Source organism: Lagopus muta, chromosome 3 (assembly GCF_023343835.1).
Source record: "Lagopus muta isolate bLagMut1 chromosome 3, bLagMut1 primary, whole genome shotgun sequence".
In the NCBI taxonomy this organism is placed as follows: Eukaryota; Metazoa; Chordata; class Aves; order Galliformes; family Phasianidae; genus Lagopus; species Lagopus muta.
The window spans coordinates 54286986-54303988 of record NC_064435.1 but is presented as its reverse complement, the minus strand read 5'-3'; the positions used below and the strand labels follow the sequence as shown (position 1 = coordinate 54303988).

General features: G+C 34.1%; 1 long non-coding RNA gene across 1 annotated transcript in view; it reads left to right on the top strand.

Annotated features, from left to right (window-relative positions):
* Positions 1-16740, top strand: part of LOC125690724 (uncharacterized) — a 33556-nt gene extending 16816 nt beyond the window's left edge. Inside the window, exons 2-5 of the long non-coding RNA XR_007375757.1 lie at positions 6029-6087; positions 12537-12602; positions 15810-15913; positions 16418-16740. This is a non-coding gene — a long non-coding RNA (uncharacterized LOC125690724). The remainder of the gene's footprint in view (positions 1-6028; positions 6088-12536; positions 12603-15809; positions 15914-16417) is intronic.
* The last annotated feature ends 263 nt before the right edge of the window (positions 16741-17003 follow it).

Here is a 17003-nt window from a genome sequence, read left to right as displayed (position 1 = left end):
CATTTTTGTAGTAGCTGTTACAATGCAAAAGTTTGCATTTTAAATATTTTCTTTTGAAGAATGTTTGAGAATTTTACTGTAGAATAGCATTTTGATATGAGCATGATCTATGGTACTAAACAAGTGGAGTATTTGCTTGATTTTTAAGGAATTTGAGAAATCTGTAGGTTGCTCTTAAGTAATGCCTCCTACTTATTACCACAGAAGCTACAAGAACTACAGTGAGCACGATGACATTGTCTGATAGAGCAAATTGTCAGCTACAAAACACCATTTTTCATCATAGCTATCACCGTTAGCTATGTGTTCTTTCCATCCATGAACAAGAGCCTGCCTGCTGTGTTCATAAAAATCTGCATTAGTGAAGATGACACACTGCCACGGTTTTCACTGTTAAAAAGAACCACCCATCACCTCACTGTACTCATGTGCACTGGTTGGTCTCCATCAAAACCCAGCATCAGTGAATGTCAATGTGTTCAATTTTTTCCTCACTGAGGAATTCAGTGACACTATTCTGCTTCATACACACTTCTGTCAGATGCATTTTTGTCAGACTGCCCCTCTGCTGCCATATGTCACACAGCAACAAAATGTCATGGAATAATAGTGGGAAGGTTCAGCCTCTACTGCCATTCCACCAACATCCATCTCTGCTGTCACTGGCCAACATCATAAAACAAGAGGCATTACTTTTGGAGCCCTTAGAAGTTCTAAGGAAAGTATCAGTGACAGCATTTGTAATGATTTTGCTTTCATTGTAAATTTCCAAAGTGGGCTGCCTCCTTTTTCTGTGAAAGTTTGAAAATTTTAAAGGAAAAGGTAATCCTAAGTCTGACTTAATAGAAAGTATGAAAGCAGCTTCCAAAGTGTTCAAGATCAAGGAGACAGCTGCAGTTTCAAACGAAAAGCTTTAAAGCTTTAATCTGTGCCATGATGAAAAAGCTTCCCTTAATCTATCATAAAAGATATTTTTGTGGTAGCAAATAATAAGAAGAACAAGACTGAGAACTAAAAATGACTGCAGAGTGAAGCTTTGAATCACTGAAAATTAGCTGGAAAATGTGTATGTGCATGGCCATGCTGTCCAGTAGAAGGGAGAGGAAAGCAGAACCAACAAATGAACAAAAAAAGTCCCACGTGTTTAGAAACAAGGAAATAACATATTTTGGGCTAGATTTAACATTCTTACCTAAGAAAAGTTAAATGTTACACATGTGACTGTTGAGGTAATTGTATTTCAATAGCAATAAAGGCAGTGAAATGTTACTACTTTTTTTTGCCTGAACACATGATCAAACTGAGTATTCAGCATACTGGGTGATAAAAAACAATTTGATCTAATGTTAAAATTAGATGGCAAATATCTGAGAAGAAGAGAAAGAAAGAGGATTTCAAAGGCTAGAACAAAATTGGAGTAGCTGGAATTAGTCTGAAGAAAGCTATCAAGTTTAAAGTTACTTTTGAAAACTATGAAGCCAAACTAATAAATATATTATTGAACGTGCTTGATAGCCTAATTATTTTATTAACGTTCAGATCTGATATCAAGTAATTCCTGTATCATGGGTAATTCCCTTAATAATTCAAGTACATTAGTTTTTTTTAAGCAAAGCCCGGACTCTTTACATGTAGCACTGTCTTTCCCTTGCTGTGGGGTATTGTAATAGCATTCTCAATGAGCACAACTCAATCTGCAAAGCATACTATGCCAAACATTATTGACCTACTGATGTTATTGCAATGGTATTACTGGGTTTTTTTTTTTTCTTTGTTTTTGTTTTTTTTTCCTGTTAAGAAGTTATAGTGCTCTTGTATTCCATTGTGTTAGAAGAAGTGTTTTTACCTTAGTTTCCATTCATGCTGGAGTTTTTCTGTTAAACTCATTCTCCTCTAGTACTTTTTTCTACCACCTTCTGGCAACGTTGATTTGACATGTTAGTGTAGCTCTTAACATGCATCTTGAGATTTAGTGTATTAATAATTCATATCATGAAGCTATGATCTAATTTAAACTTTTGAAGTCAAAGGCTAAATTGAGTTTTATGTACTTGGCCAAAAACAGGTGTATGTATGCTTTATTCTTTAATCTAGTTATAAGTTCTTGCTTTGCAGAACTACTTGTGGACATCTAAGGTGAACTTTTTCTAATACTAGCAAGAGTGCAGATAGCCACAAAACCAAAAAAAAAGTTGCACAGGCAGGATCTTGGTGATTTCTTTTTTTTTTTTTTTTTTTTAAAAAAAAAGTTTTGTAGGGAACCATATGTTTGAAGCTCCCAAGGCAGAATCTGAAGTGACTGATGATGAAATCCAAGTTTAATAGTTGATTGTGGGATAGGGAATAGCTTCATAAAATTAGCTGATTGTCCTTTTATGGGATGGGTTGTACTTTCTTGAAAGAAGTTGTCAAAGCACAGTGCAATGGAGTTTCTCAGTTATGTACTGCTCCATACATGTATTCTACTCTAGACTGCTTCTTGCTCTTGTATGATAGAAATTCTTGGGATTTCTTTTATTTATGTGATCATAAAGTTAAGTAAAATATTTATGTATATATTTATAATATAAATATTTATAATATTTATAAACATTAAGTAAAATATTTATGTGATCATAAAGGAAAGTAAATTATTCTCTATCTCAAATCTGGATAAATATTTGTAATACAGCGTACTTCAACTAAGGGATGAGCAAATGTAAAAATGTATTTTTCTTAAAAAAAAATTATAGAAGTTTTATAATGTATCATCTTGATAACTTCTTTAGATTTCTTCTGTTTAGTTAACAATGAATGTTTTATGTACATGAATTTAGTTAACTCTCTATCTGCTGACTTGTTTCTTACCAGTCTCTTTGGCTTTGTCACCATAACGTGTTCTCTTCATTTTTTTTATTGTAAATGCGACTATAGTAAGGCAAGTACTGCGTTATATTCACATCTTCAGCAGAAATGTCTCTTAAAAATTAATGGGAGACAGTATCTATGACTAGGGAACGTAATCTGATACTTTAGGAAACCTTTTAGTATCAATCATTTGAGTGTATATTCATGCACATCGTTGTGGAAAACTGAGGAAAGAGGTCTATTTGGAAATCATTTTCAATCATCTGTAAGTGTTAATAATGCTGAAACTCAGTGCTGTAGAGAAGAGAGAGGTCCTAGGCAAAAAGTTTAAAAAAAAAAAAAAAAAAAAAAGTCAAGATGTACATATCAGGGTGACAAAAATAAATGAGTGGAAATTGATTATACAGAATTATCCACATAAAAAGTGACTGGAACGCTCTGCTACATTCATCACATGCTTTATCCACAGGCAGTTTTTTTGCAGAAAATCTTGTGTTTCTTCTTTGAGAAGGCTTAAATTTAAATTCTCAAGTCAATATTTTTCTAGCATTAAATTTACCTTCAGCTAAATTAAATAGGTTATATTTAAAACTTTATTTAGTTGTTAAGGATGGAAAGTCTGTAGATACAAATGTCAGGAATATATTTAGTGGCTCTGAGGGCCAATTTGAATAGGTTAGCCAAAAAGTGGTCTTTCTATTACATTACTCCCTGAAGATGGTGTAGTAAAAGCCACTTCTCTATTATACATCAGGAAAGTGAACAGCACTTCATTTCACTTTTTGCCTGTGAATAATAGTGATGCATAATACCATCAGTCTGTGAAGTAAGGTGTCTGAAAGAGAGAAAAGCCAACAAAAGATGTTTTGGATCTCCTTGCGTAGTATTCATGGTATTAACGTACTTGCTAAGAACAGCTGAATGATCTACTGAAGCACAGAGAGAAATGGGCCCTGGATATAGAATACTGAAGAAGAAAGCTGGTGAATCTGGAGAGCAATCTGTCATAACAGCCTCTCCCTTTTACACAGGGGTGTTCAGACAGCAATACAGATAAAAGAATATTCTCTCACTGGGATTTACAGTCAGTGTTGCATCTTCACGTGTTCCAGAGCCTTAAATCTGCCTGTGAACTGTCTGTGGATGAGCTAGGACACTGTCTCAAATGTCCGCTAGCGTTTCTTTTATGGATAGTGATGTTAGAAATTTGTCATATGAAATCCATGATCTTCAAAGAAAGTCAAAGTCCTAAGCATCTTGTACACCTGATTTGTCTATTATCTGACTTCTCATTTAGATGTCCTTACCTTAGTCTGATAGCAGAATGAGATTGGTCGCACTATCCTGAAGACAATAATTAAAAAGCATCTGGATGGCTGTTTTTTTTTATCCTGCTGTATTCAAAATATATATATTAATTACATGGTAATTTAAGAATGCATAGAAGTGTATGTGTACAGCATGGATAGAGACAAGGAAGGCTGAATTAACTAATGCAATTGTGAATAAACTATTGATCTGAAATTATTTTACTTTACATTGTTAAGAATTTTATATTTCACCCTCCAGAAGCCATTTTCAGGTTCAGAAAACTGCCTTTTCTCAATTCAACACTAGAGTATAGTACTGGGCAATATTAGAGGAGTGCTGTAAAGAGCTTTTTAGAAGAAACAAAGCAACAACACAAAAACAACAAAAGCTGTTGGCCTGAGGCTAGTGCAGTAAATATTGCTTTTGACTATTAGTGCACAAAAGGAGTCTAGATGGTTGTTAAGATCGAAGATAGATTAATGTCTAAGGTACTGCTGTTGGCTCTCGGGGCTCTTAAATAGGCACATAACATTTCAGATTTTATTTTTCCATCTGAGCACAGTGGCTTCTGGGAAATTGTCAGAATGAATAGGTGGTGCAACTTCTTAAACCTGATGCTGTTTAAGATAAGATACTCTTCCAGAGTTGTTCCATTGTCTTTGAGTTTAGGAAGAGAATGACAATAATCATAAGCAAGTGTATCTGGCATGTGGTGTTGTCACTGAGTGCTTCATAACAATGATTTCTGTGAAACAGACTTAACGTTACTCCCCGATGAGTTATGAAGCTTAATAGTTGCACTGAATTATCTGCAGGCATATGAATAATGAAATTGCTACATTTTTTATCTGAAAAAGGAAGTTTCTTGGGAACTGCTTAGTTTTTTTTCTTAATATGGTATGTCAGGTTTTGTTTTCATTCTAGGAGTGGGGACATGTTTGCGTACCTTATCTCACAAAATCAAATTTATTTTCTTATCAATAGCTATACCTTACGCAATGGATTCAGAAATGCTATTAGACTACTACTTATTTCAAAAGATAAGTATGAACGTTCTAAATAATAAAAAAAAATCTTGCCATCTTCATGCATTTCAGTATTTCTGAAATGACTTCCTCTCTGGATTTTCGAGTAAACAAGACAGAAGCATGCTAATGACTTAAAGAATCCGAACAGGCCATGTGAGAAATGTGAATAGTGGAACAAAAATATTTATTTATATTAGAGGTTACACATACATGCTATGATTGATATGATTTGTTTGATGATGGCCACTGAACAGATCACTGAAGGACAATTCTAAGAATAGAAGGCTTTCTTAGTGCTGCATTGCAGCAGCTAATGTACATTTGAGCAGCAGCTACATACGTTTCAGCATAGTTGTTTAAGTTCCAGGGACTACAACAGGTACAGAAAGTATCCTATTGCCTGGACTTGTTCCTCGGCAGTCAATAATTTGCTGACATTTCCTTTAATTAAAATTGGTGGTGGAAAAGTTAACATAAAAAACATTATGTGGCCATATGTTGTCAATTTAGATGCAGCTACATGAAATACAAGCTTCTTTCCAGATAGCTGTGCAGATTTTGAGGAGTGTAGCATGCAGGTTCTTGTTCATTACTGGTGAAAATGCACAGCTAAGGTTAGTGACTGTGTTGAAAACATATCATTTCGTAGTTGAGAATTTTCTCCATCAAATGTTACTGTGCTGCTTCTATCTATTATGATAGAAATAAATAGGAGGCGTTACTTAGGAGCAACCTACGTACATCTGTAAACAGAAATATAGGTATAGGAAACATTAAGAATATCAACCTAATTCTCTGAGTACTTGTGACTAAAAGACTTCTTTTTTTTTTTTTTTTTTCAGGGACGCATGATGAGTCTGAAGATGGTTAAGACCAAACTAATACACGTACTTATCTCTCTGTAAGTGAAATGTGTGCGATGTGCCATGTGAATAGTGTGTGTGTATATATGTAAATGTGACACTGTGAGATTAAGTTCTGCTTTTTAAAAATTATGACAGATTCAGTTGTCACTGGAATAAAACAGGTATTGGGCAAGAAAATTAATAGAGCTGTTAAGTTACAATAATATTGTGAAGAAATAACTGCAAGGCATGGAGCATACTTATGATTAAATTAATTAAAATGGAAAGGTCTCATCTTAGGAAGTACTTGCCATCATTGTTTTGAAGAATAATTTGTTGCCCTATTCAGGAATTCTATTATTTTTAAATAGCCTAACATTAATTTTATTTTGCAATTTCTATGGATATTTAAAGCTCTTTATCTTCTAATTGCAAGCACTTCCAGAGGTAAAGGAACATATCAAGAAAAATATATGAGGGACACACTCATCAGTAAATCTCTTAAAAATACTCATGTAATATTAGGTTTTGGAAGGGCAAAAAAGATGATACAGAGGGAGCACATTAAATCATTGGACAGAAAGCTGAAGTACATCAACATATTATATTACAGAAAATAAAGCACTGAGCAACTGAACGACAACAAAGCACTTATTCTCACATCTTGGATTTCTAAATTTTCACTAATCATTTATTCATAGGGATAAATAAAGAAATTCTTCTTTGTGTTTAAAATACACAGACCCTTTTGATTTCAGCTGGGATGCCGATTCCTTAGATACAGTGATTTCATATTTTGCTACTCCCAAGTAATGTATAAAGGATGATGCTATATAAATCTACGGATAAAAGTTGGATTTTATATACGCACATCTACAGTAAATGTAAAGACTGCCCATGTGAGAAAAACAGCAAATGCATTTGATGTGGACAAAAAATAAACTACGTTTTGGTACTTTTCTTTAATGCTGCATTTATAGAGATGAAAGGGCTGAAACCTCTAGGGAGAAAATCCTTTTATCAGTAGTGTGGTGCAGTCTCTTAAAATTTGTATGCAGTAAATGTTTCCCCTGACTTCTTTAGGTCTTCTCATATTTGAAATTAGCATACATTTAAATAATGCTATGAAAGAGGATCCTAATATGCAAGCTGCTGCTTCCTGTGGTCGATGAAAATTTAGGGTTTGATTTGTACTCTGCAGAAATCTGTGCTTATCAGCCTATAAGTAATTCTCCTTTTACATTACATTACAGATAAGTGATCCACAACAGGCATTTTTCACTTGTCAACAGTGTCAACACTACAGGGACAGGCTGAGTGATCTGAACTCTTCACTCTGGAGAAGGCTCCAGGGGAATCTTACAGTGGCCTTCTAGTACCTGAAGGGGGCCTATAGGAAAGCTGGGGAGGGACTATTTATAAGGGCATGAGGTGATAAAATGAGGGGAAATGGCCTTAAACTGGAAGAGGGTAGATTTAGTGTAGATGTTAGAAATAAATTATTTACTGTGAGGATGGTGAGGCACTGGAACAGGTTGCTCAGTGAGGATTTCCCTTCTCTGGAAGCATTGAAAGCCAGGCTGGATGGGGCTTTGAGCAACCTGGTATAGTAGGAAGTATCCCTGCCTATAGCAGTTGTTTGGAACTACATAATCTTAAAGGTCCCTTCCAACCCAAACAATTCTATAAATGTCACAAGGATAAATAAGATCTCTTTTCTAATAAAAATATTTTATTTCATATTGAGATTTTTAGCCAAATATTTTTTTACAGGTGCATTTTGAAGAGTTACTGTTGTGCAACAGTGTACTTCCTCACTCTCCCTCTCCTTTTTCCTGGAAGCTGAGCAGGGATGGAGAAAAGTGAAAGTATATGAATTAGATAGGGAGTGGACTAGTGTGTTCGTATGGATTGCTTTGGACTTACTAATGTGATATGGAGCTCAAGTGAGTGATTTCTTCATGTAATACAAAGTGCAGTATGGTATACTTAATGTTTTTATTCCAAAATTGGCAATTTGGACCACCACAAAATCAAGGCTTATGTTAATGCAACCTCTTAGTGTTTAATTTTATTTCACCTGGTTTTATAAACTTTGCCAGTTCTTTAATTACTAAGCCTAATTTTTGTAAGCAACCATTGAAGAGAATGGATGATTATTAAATCTAACAGTATTTTCATTCCAAATTCACTGAAGAAAAGCTCTTAGGAATGTCTTGCTGATGGATTCTTCCGTCTGCCAATACTTTTTTATTTGTTAAATATTCATGTGTTTGTTAGCATAAAAATTAAAAAACAGTGAAGAATGTTGGGAGCTTTTGAATCACAGAAAAACTGCCGTCTTCTAAAAATATTCATAGGAGAAGAGAAAATTGCATATTAAGTGCAATCTCCTGTCTAAAACAGGTTTTAGATAGGAGAAAACATTCTGAGGGAGGGACATCTAAGTTAAGAGCCCATGAAAGTATTTCTGACATTTTAAATAATGTGCTGGTTGTGCTATCATTATTTCACTTATATAACACTGTCTTTTTTTTTTTTTTTTCCAACTATCCTTCAGACCCAATTAGCACTTTTCTCATGGTACAGAAGTACTGATTAGAGAGGCAAAGGCTTGCATAAAGACAGTATGTACCTTGGCCACTGTTAGGCCTACAGAATGCTTGATTATTATGAGCAAAAAAAACCCGCCCAATGCTTATAACAGAGTGGAAGATGGAGCCACTGCTTGTTTGGATTTCCAAACATCAGGGTTTCCAGAACTTCTTCAGCATAGCCTATTGCTTCAGTCCTTGGCACAGCTGCTAGGAGAATGCGCTGTTGTTAAATGTAGAAACTCCTTTACAAGAGACACTTGTCTTTCTGCTTTCTAATACATACTGTTATGACATACCAGTTGTGAGTGAATTTCACTGATTGCATCTTCCATCCATACTAAAAGCATTGCGTGTGATACAGCTCTCAGAATCTGTGGTGACTCTTTGGAGGGATAAATTTCCCCTTAACAACTTGAACAAAGTTATGAGTATTTCCAGAGCAAAATTATACAGCACATCAAAATTGAAAGTTTGGGGACAGCCTGTACAGTAAACAGCATTTATATGAAAGTAAATCAAGCACTGTACTGAGGGTGTTATTCATTTGCCTGTATAACTCAGCTTCCTATATTCTTTATACGATGGAACTCAGGAAGAGTTTTCCTCTGCCTTCAGTGTACAGAACCAAGGCTATTCACAGTGCAGGGCCCAAGGAGCTGGGAGAGAACAGAACCAGGACAGCTGACTTAAACTTCTAAAGGGATAGTCCATACCAGATGACATCATACAGAAAGTGTTTTGAAAGAGGTGGGAGTTCATCTCTCTTTCTCTTCAGCTGCTTGGGGGCTAGCTAGGCGTTGACTGGGGGGTGATGAGCAATTACTTGTGCATCGCTGGTTATAAACATTCATATACATACATAGTCATAACAATTTTCTTTTTCTCTGTCTTATTAAATAGTTTTCTCAACCTGTGAATTCTACTTTACTTTTTCCAGCTCTCTCTCCCATCCCACTGGGAAGAGGTGAGGAGTGAGCAAACAACAATGTGGTTCTCAACCACCTACTGGTTAAACCATAATAAAACTAAATATTTGAATTAAAAAGATGAATGACAAGTTTTCTTTAAAACTGTCTTCTTCAAATTTTTGAATGTATGTTGATACACACTTATATCTTCTAATTCCAAAATAAGGTGAGTCTTCATCAAGGAAAAACAGAAAACTTAAATGTAATTGCATTTTATCCTATAAAGGACTTAAACAATATTTTCAAAATTATTCTACTGAGTTGTGGAATTGTTTTAGCTATTTCAGTGTCTATTTATGTTTTAGATATAAATGATTATTTCCAAACAGGAATCTCTGTTGAGGGCATTTATTATGCTTAATGAATTTTCTATTGCACATGTGATGGAGAGAGACTTAGAGTAAATGCACAACAAATGTAATCTGTTTTTGTTTCTGCAAACTTAATTGCATAAATTGGTGGATGAGATGTTCACTTCAGCATATTTGATTTTAATTCTCTGTCATACTCTGTCCTGGATTATTATCTTAACTAATGACATATAAGTGTTTTTATTCATGTGCAAGTTATCTCTGGAAGGATGAGTAGTAAATTACTTCTTCCAGAAGTATGGGTTTTTTTGTTTTTTGTTTTTTGTTTTTTTTTAGTATAGAAACTCCACAAATATTGTTATTTAAATTTTTTTTTCACAACACCATATTTCTTTGGAATAAAATTACTGAAGGGAAAAGTGTTTTAGCCAGATAAAAGGCTACATGAGTGGATTTAGGTGATGTTTTGGTATTTGTTTTGTTGTTGTTTTGAGTGTCCTTTGTTTTAATGCATTTTCAGAAGCTACCTTGAAAATCAATTGAGTTCTATTTTCTACTCATCTCACACAACACTGAGGAGAGTAAGATACTGTCCCCAAGAATATCTTTCCAGCAGACTTTTCTGAGGCTAGTTAAAGTTCATTTAAACTAGACATAGCTCTAAGGGATGTGGATTAGTGTGCAGAGTGAAGGTAAGGAGACACGTGATAAATGCAATTTGTCTCATGTCTATCCTTATCAGAGATGTATACAAGAAAATATGCCCACAGAGCACAATAAAATATAGTCACTTCTGTGACATTACTTATGCAACAGCTGTTTAATTGTGCACAACATCATAGCAGTAATATACAACCACTTTAGTGGCAAAATATTCCCTTCACTATTAGAAAATTACGCAGAGAGATAGTAATAAGAGGCACAGTGTAGTTCAAGAACATTCTATTTGAGAAGATGAGATACAGAGCATCCAACTGAAAAATATACCATGGGATATATAATGACCGTAATGGATAGGAAATCAATTTGTCTGAAAAAGTAGGCCTGTTTGGGGCATTATCAAGTAGTATGAAAAACTCTTGAAAGTAGAATCCAGAGCATAAACACCTGCACACAAAAATGCAGGCAAAATGTTACTTTCTGGAAACATGTATCTGGCCTATGTTTTTGTACGTGTAATTAGAAAAGTAGTCTTTCATCATGAACTTTTATATATTTTGGTTACATAAAAAGAACTAGAAGCTCAAAGTTTCAATGTAAAGCAGCTAAAAGATCAAAGCGTTTGACACTTTGTGAGGTTCCAGAAATTAAGCAGGAGTTTGAACTTGGAAAGCTTAAATTTTCAAATCAGCCTAAACTTGAAAGGATTTACTAGCTTCTTTGAGAAATATATTTGGAAAAAAAAAAAAAAAAAAAAAAAAAAAAAAAAAAAAAAAAGAAGACATTGGTTGACATCTACTTATTGTTATTATACTGGAAATTCTTATCCTTTGACATGCTGTGTATCATGCTTGGATTTACAAGTGACTAAACATTACTACACAGCAATTTCTAAACCTGTAAGACTTGCTTTAAGAAGCTAGTATGTTAGCCTAAGGTTTGTGCTTTCAAATGGACTTTCATCCTCAGCTGCTGCTTTCCTTCGTTTGAGGGTTAGCACTTAACCTTGCTTTTCTGGAATGTGAATCAGACTGTATTGATACAAATTGTTCAGGAGGTAACTATCTAATTCACTGTTAAGAATACAATTATAAAATAAAATTAAATTGCTGTCCTGCAGTGTAAAGTAAGTAGCTGTTATCAGTGTTAAATGTTAATCAAGATGGAAATGGCTTTCCGTTTGTACTAGTGAAGCAAGCCAGGCTTCAGGAAGAATGGTAAGCTCATATAATTCCAGGGAGCATCCTGTAGGCATGATAGCTCGAGGGGAAAAACTTATTTCTTACCAGTGTTTAAAAAAGAAAGCCTTTCAAGCGTGCCAAATGCACTTAATAAAGCTGAAATTTGAGCTATTAGTTACATTTATTTGCAAGAAATAAAGTGAAATGTTCTACTTACAGTGTTACCAGTCTTTATGGCTCAGCTACCTTTTTACTTAGATGCCAATTCATCATAATTTTTACATTCCTTAGTTTCCTGAAAGCTTTATCTTTTGCTGGGTTTCATTTTCTTTTGAAAAGCTTAGCTAGAAGTATGAAACAATAAATACATTGATTAAGCTTTTGGAAGGAAAAGTAATTGCAAGACAGAAGGCTTCCTATCTGTGCAGAAGCTTGTAATTATTTCAACTTGATGTCTGAGCAAAACAGTGTGTATATATATATGGTGCTGGTACATGCAGACTTGTTTGCTACTGTTCAAATTTTAAAATCATCTTTTTTAGTTCAGTGTCAGTGAGAAATTAAAAGCCTGAAGTAAATTTGATAGTATATAGCAGAAATGAGTCTTTGCTTTAAAAATGAGAGAAGAGTACACCTGTATTTCAGAGTACATCCATGTTAATAAATATTGTTAAGTGTTAGGAGATAAATTATAGAGTGAAGCAGTTGATTTTGAGTGTGCTGTTAATCTACACTACACCTGTTGACAACTTTATTTCTGAGTGTATCTATTCTGATCTGCTCTGTAGGGCACAGAAGGAGCTGAGGTTCATTCTGTTCATCTCTGGAGTGCATCTTCCAGTTTGACTTCCTCTGTAAGCAATGATGTTTATGTACATTGATTTTTTTTTTTTTTTTTTTTTTTTTTTCCAATGTGAGCCACAGAGCTGAAGTGGGAAAAATCACTGTTCACTTGCAGATAAGTGCGTTCCTATTCTGAACTGAAATGTTTAGGTCTTTGTATACTCATAGGAGTATTTTGTTTCTAATCAGCTCTTGCAGCAACCTTCTTTCCTATGGTGTGGCAGGATTGTAAGGATACTCAACAGTATTTTCTAAAGAAGTCTCACCCTCATTTAGCAGAGGAGTACTCTCAGCTCTGCCTTTGAAATGTTTCTACTTTGTGTAATTAAATATTCACCAGAATATCAATTATAAACTGTTTCTTACTTTAGATAAAAGTAAGAAGCCTCAGGCCAGAAAGTCCCTCCTTTGTTATCTATTCATACAAACATTTGGCTATCAAAATATTTGATTGATTTTTCTTTCATGAAAAGGTAAAGATTTTTCATGGGTAGAATTTCTAATGTGAACACTTGATGGGTTCTCTTGGTTCTTCCTGCTTTAGTTAAGTGCTCCTTCTTGAATTCATGACATAAAATTTCAGGGGTTTTTACTTTGGATTATTTTCAAACTAATCCAAATTCTGCAGTATATCTTCTAGTTTTATTTCATCCTTAAATAACACTGTTCACATTACGACTCCATAGATAAGTCAGCAATAACTGCAAAATGTGATTTGAAAGTGCAGTCCTAGCTAGAACTGCATTTGTGTATAAGCTGTTGTAGCAAAACCCTGCAAACAAACAAACAAAAAAAAAAAAAAAGAAAAAGAAAAAGAAAAAAGCCTAATCCCTGTTTGAAAGAAAATACAGTGTCTATAGAAAATCAATATAACTGACTGCACTAGGTGAATAATCAAGCCTTGTGTTCATGTTTTCTTTATATTTGTTTCCCATAGATAATGCTGTGTTTTCTAAAATATCTTTTCAGAGGATTGGCTAATAGGTATATTCTCAAAGTAAATTTATAACAATTACAGTATCCTTAATATGGTTACCTTAGCAGATATTGAGTCTTAATTGATTTAATGTTGGCTGAAGTAGATGAAGCATCTCCAGCAGGTTAAGAGAGGTGAGCCTTTGTCTCAGCACTGTTCAAGTTGCACTTAGAGTACTGTGTTCAGTTCTGGGGCACCCAGTACAAGAAGGACATGGACATAATTGATACAGCCCAGTGAAGACTCAACATGATGATGAAGGGCAGCTCTACTATGAGAAAAGACTGAGAGAATTGTTGATTTTGCACAAGAGGAAACTCACAGGAGAAACAGGTTATTTTCACTGGTGCCCTCTGCCAGTTCAAGAGGAAATAAGCAAAAATTAGAGCACAGGAGGTTTGTTCTGAATATCAGGATGCACTAATTTACTGTGTAGATGACCTGTGCACTGGCACAGGTTGCCCTGAGAAGAAGAGGAGTCTCTTCCTTGAAGATCTTCTAAGGCCACCAGAGGATGGTATGGGGTACCCTGCTCTGAGTGGCTCTGTTTCAGCAGGGATGTTGGACCAGATGGACACAGAGGCCCTGCCTAACATCAGCCATTTTGTTTTGTTGGACAAGTTGTAATGTTTTTAAAGGTACCTGCTCTTGACATCAGCTTTGAGATAGTAGGTTTCTCTACCTGATGTGTGATAAATTGTTATGGCTTTCATATTCTGTGGTGAAAGCATCAGGGCTGAAGGTCATAAACAACACTTGTAATCTGTTTATCTTTTAAGTTCTGTAATGACTTAATACAATAAAAGTTCCAATTTGATTTAAAAAGTAGCTTTCTTCTGTCAACACAGAAGCAGGATTTCAGTAAGACCATACACAATTACTGCGTGGTACCACCAACTCAACTGCAAAACGCGTTCATGTAATATAATTTCTTCTCTGAACTATAATAATTATTTTCTAAAATGAATCTAATATTTTTAATCTTGTTCCCCTGAGAAAGGTTTGCTAACGAAATCTTTTTAAAAAAATATTTTCCTTTATTGCATACAGAAGAAGAAAGGTTTATCTTTTTTAGCATATTGATAAGAAGTGAGATAACTGAGATGACAGTTTGAATTACAGTGAGTAACAATACCATACTAACTTAAATTATATTATGAATCAGGCTGTTTAACCATTGCAGATTTTTTTTTTTTCCTCTAGTTTATTTGATGCTTCAGTGAATGTGTTTCTCTGGAAGAAAAGGGTAACAAAAAATCAGAAGACTAAAAAATATATATTTCAAAAGAAAAGACGAGTTGTTCACCACAATAAAAATTACTGATTTGTTGGCATTCAAGTATCTAAATAAAGAAGAAAGAGAATCTTCAGGACATTTAAATTATAAGTACTGATATGTGTGGAGCAAGAGTAAAAGAAAGAATCTCATGTAATTAAGAACAACCTTATATATCATTCACAGCAAAATATACCTTTATTTGTTCCTCTGTAAGCGATACTGCTGATCATGCTAATGTGTGAGTCCTGCCCTCTCACACTGGCTGAAATTTAACCATTTAACAGAGAATTCTCAGTAAACCTGGTAGTGGCTTCCTTTAGGTTTCAGGTTTTGACCGTCAGTCATTAAATAATTTTGACTTGCTCTGTCAGCAACCATCCTATCTCTCTTGACTATAATGTGAAATCTAGTAATGATAAGAGGTGATGGATACACAGGTTCATGGTGCAGTTTCTCACTATGATACTGAATATTCAAATCTTTGAAATTCTCATATTTACATATACTTATCACAAAAAATAATATATAATTATTTACACTTCTTATCGTGATTGCGGGAAAAATAATTTTCTCTCAGAAGGATCTTCATACCATGATTATTAAATAGTTGCTTGTTTGAATATGTTAGACAGATATGTCTACCTTAGAGTTGAATGTTATTTTTAAATTCAAGCTTTTTTTGCAGTTCAGAGGTTTGCTCTTGTTCAAATGTTCCTTAAATTTGTCAATTAGATGTGTTCTTTGGACAAGCCATTCTTGTTTAACGTAAGAAGAAGCATTATGAGTACAGGGTCATAAAGAACTGCAGATGAAATGTACTTATGCTCACAATTTGGAAATAACATGAATAGATATTACAACACTATCGCTCCATATCATTTAATTGTTTTAGAGGAACAAAACATTTAAAAAAATCAGTACTCTTTTCATCTTAATAATATAAAAATATATATTTTTATGCAGGTTTTTGTGGTAAATGCGTGTCATGCAGAAGGAAGAAACATACATGCATAAGCTGGCTTCATGAAAACTGGAGCATGTTTCCAACTTTACCACATGTGAATATGGTAAAGTATATAATTTCTCATGCATGAAAAGCACCTTACTCTGAAGTTGAAGATACATATAGACAAGGTGTATTATTTGGGCCTTGAGTGTTAGGGTTGAGGGTTAGAAAAATGTGCCCATTTCTAGTGGTAGAAAATAATTAAAAAAAAAAAAAAAAAGATTGCTTTTTGTATGTGTACTTGAAGTTCATTATGTAATCAAGTAAAAATAGTCTACAGAGAAAATAATATTGTCAGATATGGCATTGTAAAGCTGGTTTAGTTGTTATTTTTGTTAGATACAAACTGTGCTTTAGGAAAAGTCAAATTTTTTTGTAAAACGTAAGTAAACAAAAAATCTGCAGATGTGCTGTCATTAGAATGTAGTCTGTGTTTACATTTTTTAAATGAATGTCATGTACTACTTAAAAGATATCAGAATTTTTGTTCATGTGCACAATGCATTTTAGACATCTTCCAATTCTAACCTTATAATTACTCTCTTTCTCTTTTTTTTTTTGGCAGAGTTGTTGATATTTATTACAGCCCAAATGGATATTGTAAATATTTTGATGCTGTTTAGAACTATACCCATCTACTGAAGTAATTAAATAACATGCTTAACAGACTTGTTTGAATAGCCGCTCATGTATTAGTACAGTAGATGTTAAAACATCATTATTTGAAAATATATATATATATATATAATAAAATTGTAATTTTAAAGAACTGAATTATCTGAAGATTTAAACTCCCCCCAGGCATTTTTCATCATGAATTGTAAGACCTGACTTCTAGAGGATGTATTTTTCCAGGCTCTTAGCCAATGCAAAGTATTTTTTGGAATATACTAGTACAAACCTTGAATGGTTTCTGAGTTTCCCAGGCTTTGGATGGGAACTGGGATATCAGAATGGATTGCATCCCTGGAACTAATTAATTTCAGCTGGCAAAGCAGTAGCTTATTTTTCAGGCTTTTCTGTCATAATGTACGTTCAACAGTAAGGTTGCTTCTAATTTCGTTAGAATAATTAAATGGGTTTAAAGTGTTATTTGCATGGCATAAATCCACAATCAGACTTTACACATGAGCCTTGGAAAAAAATTTCTA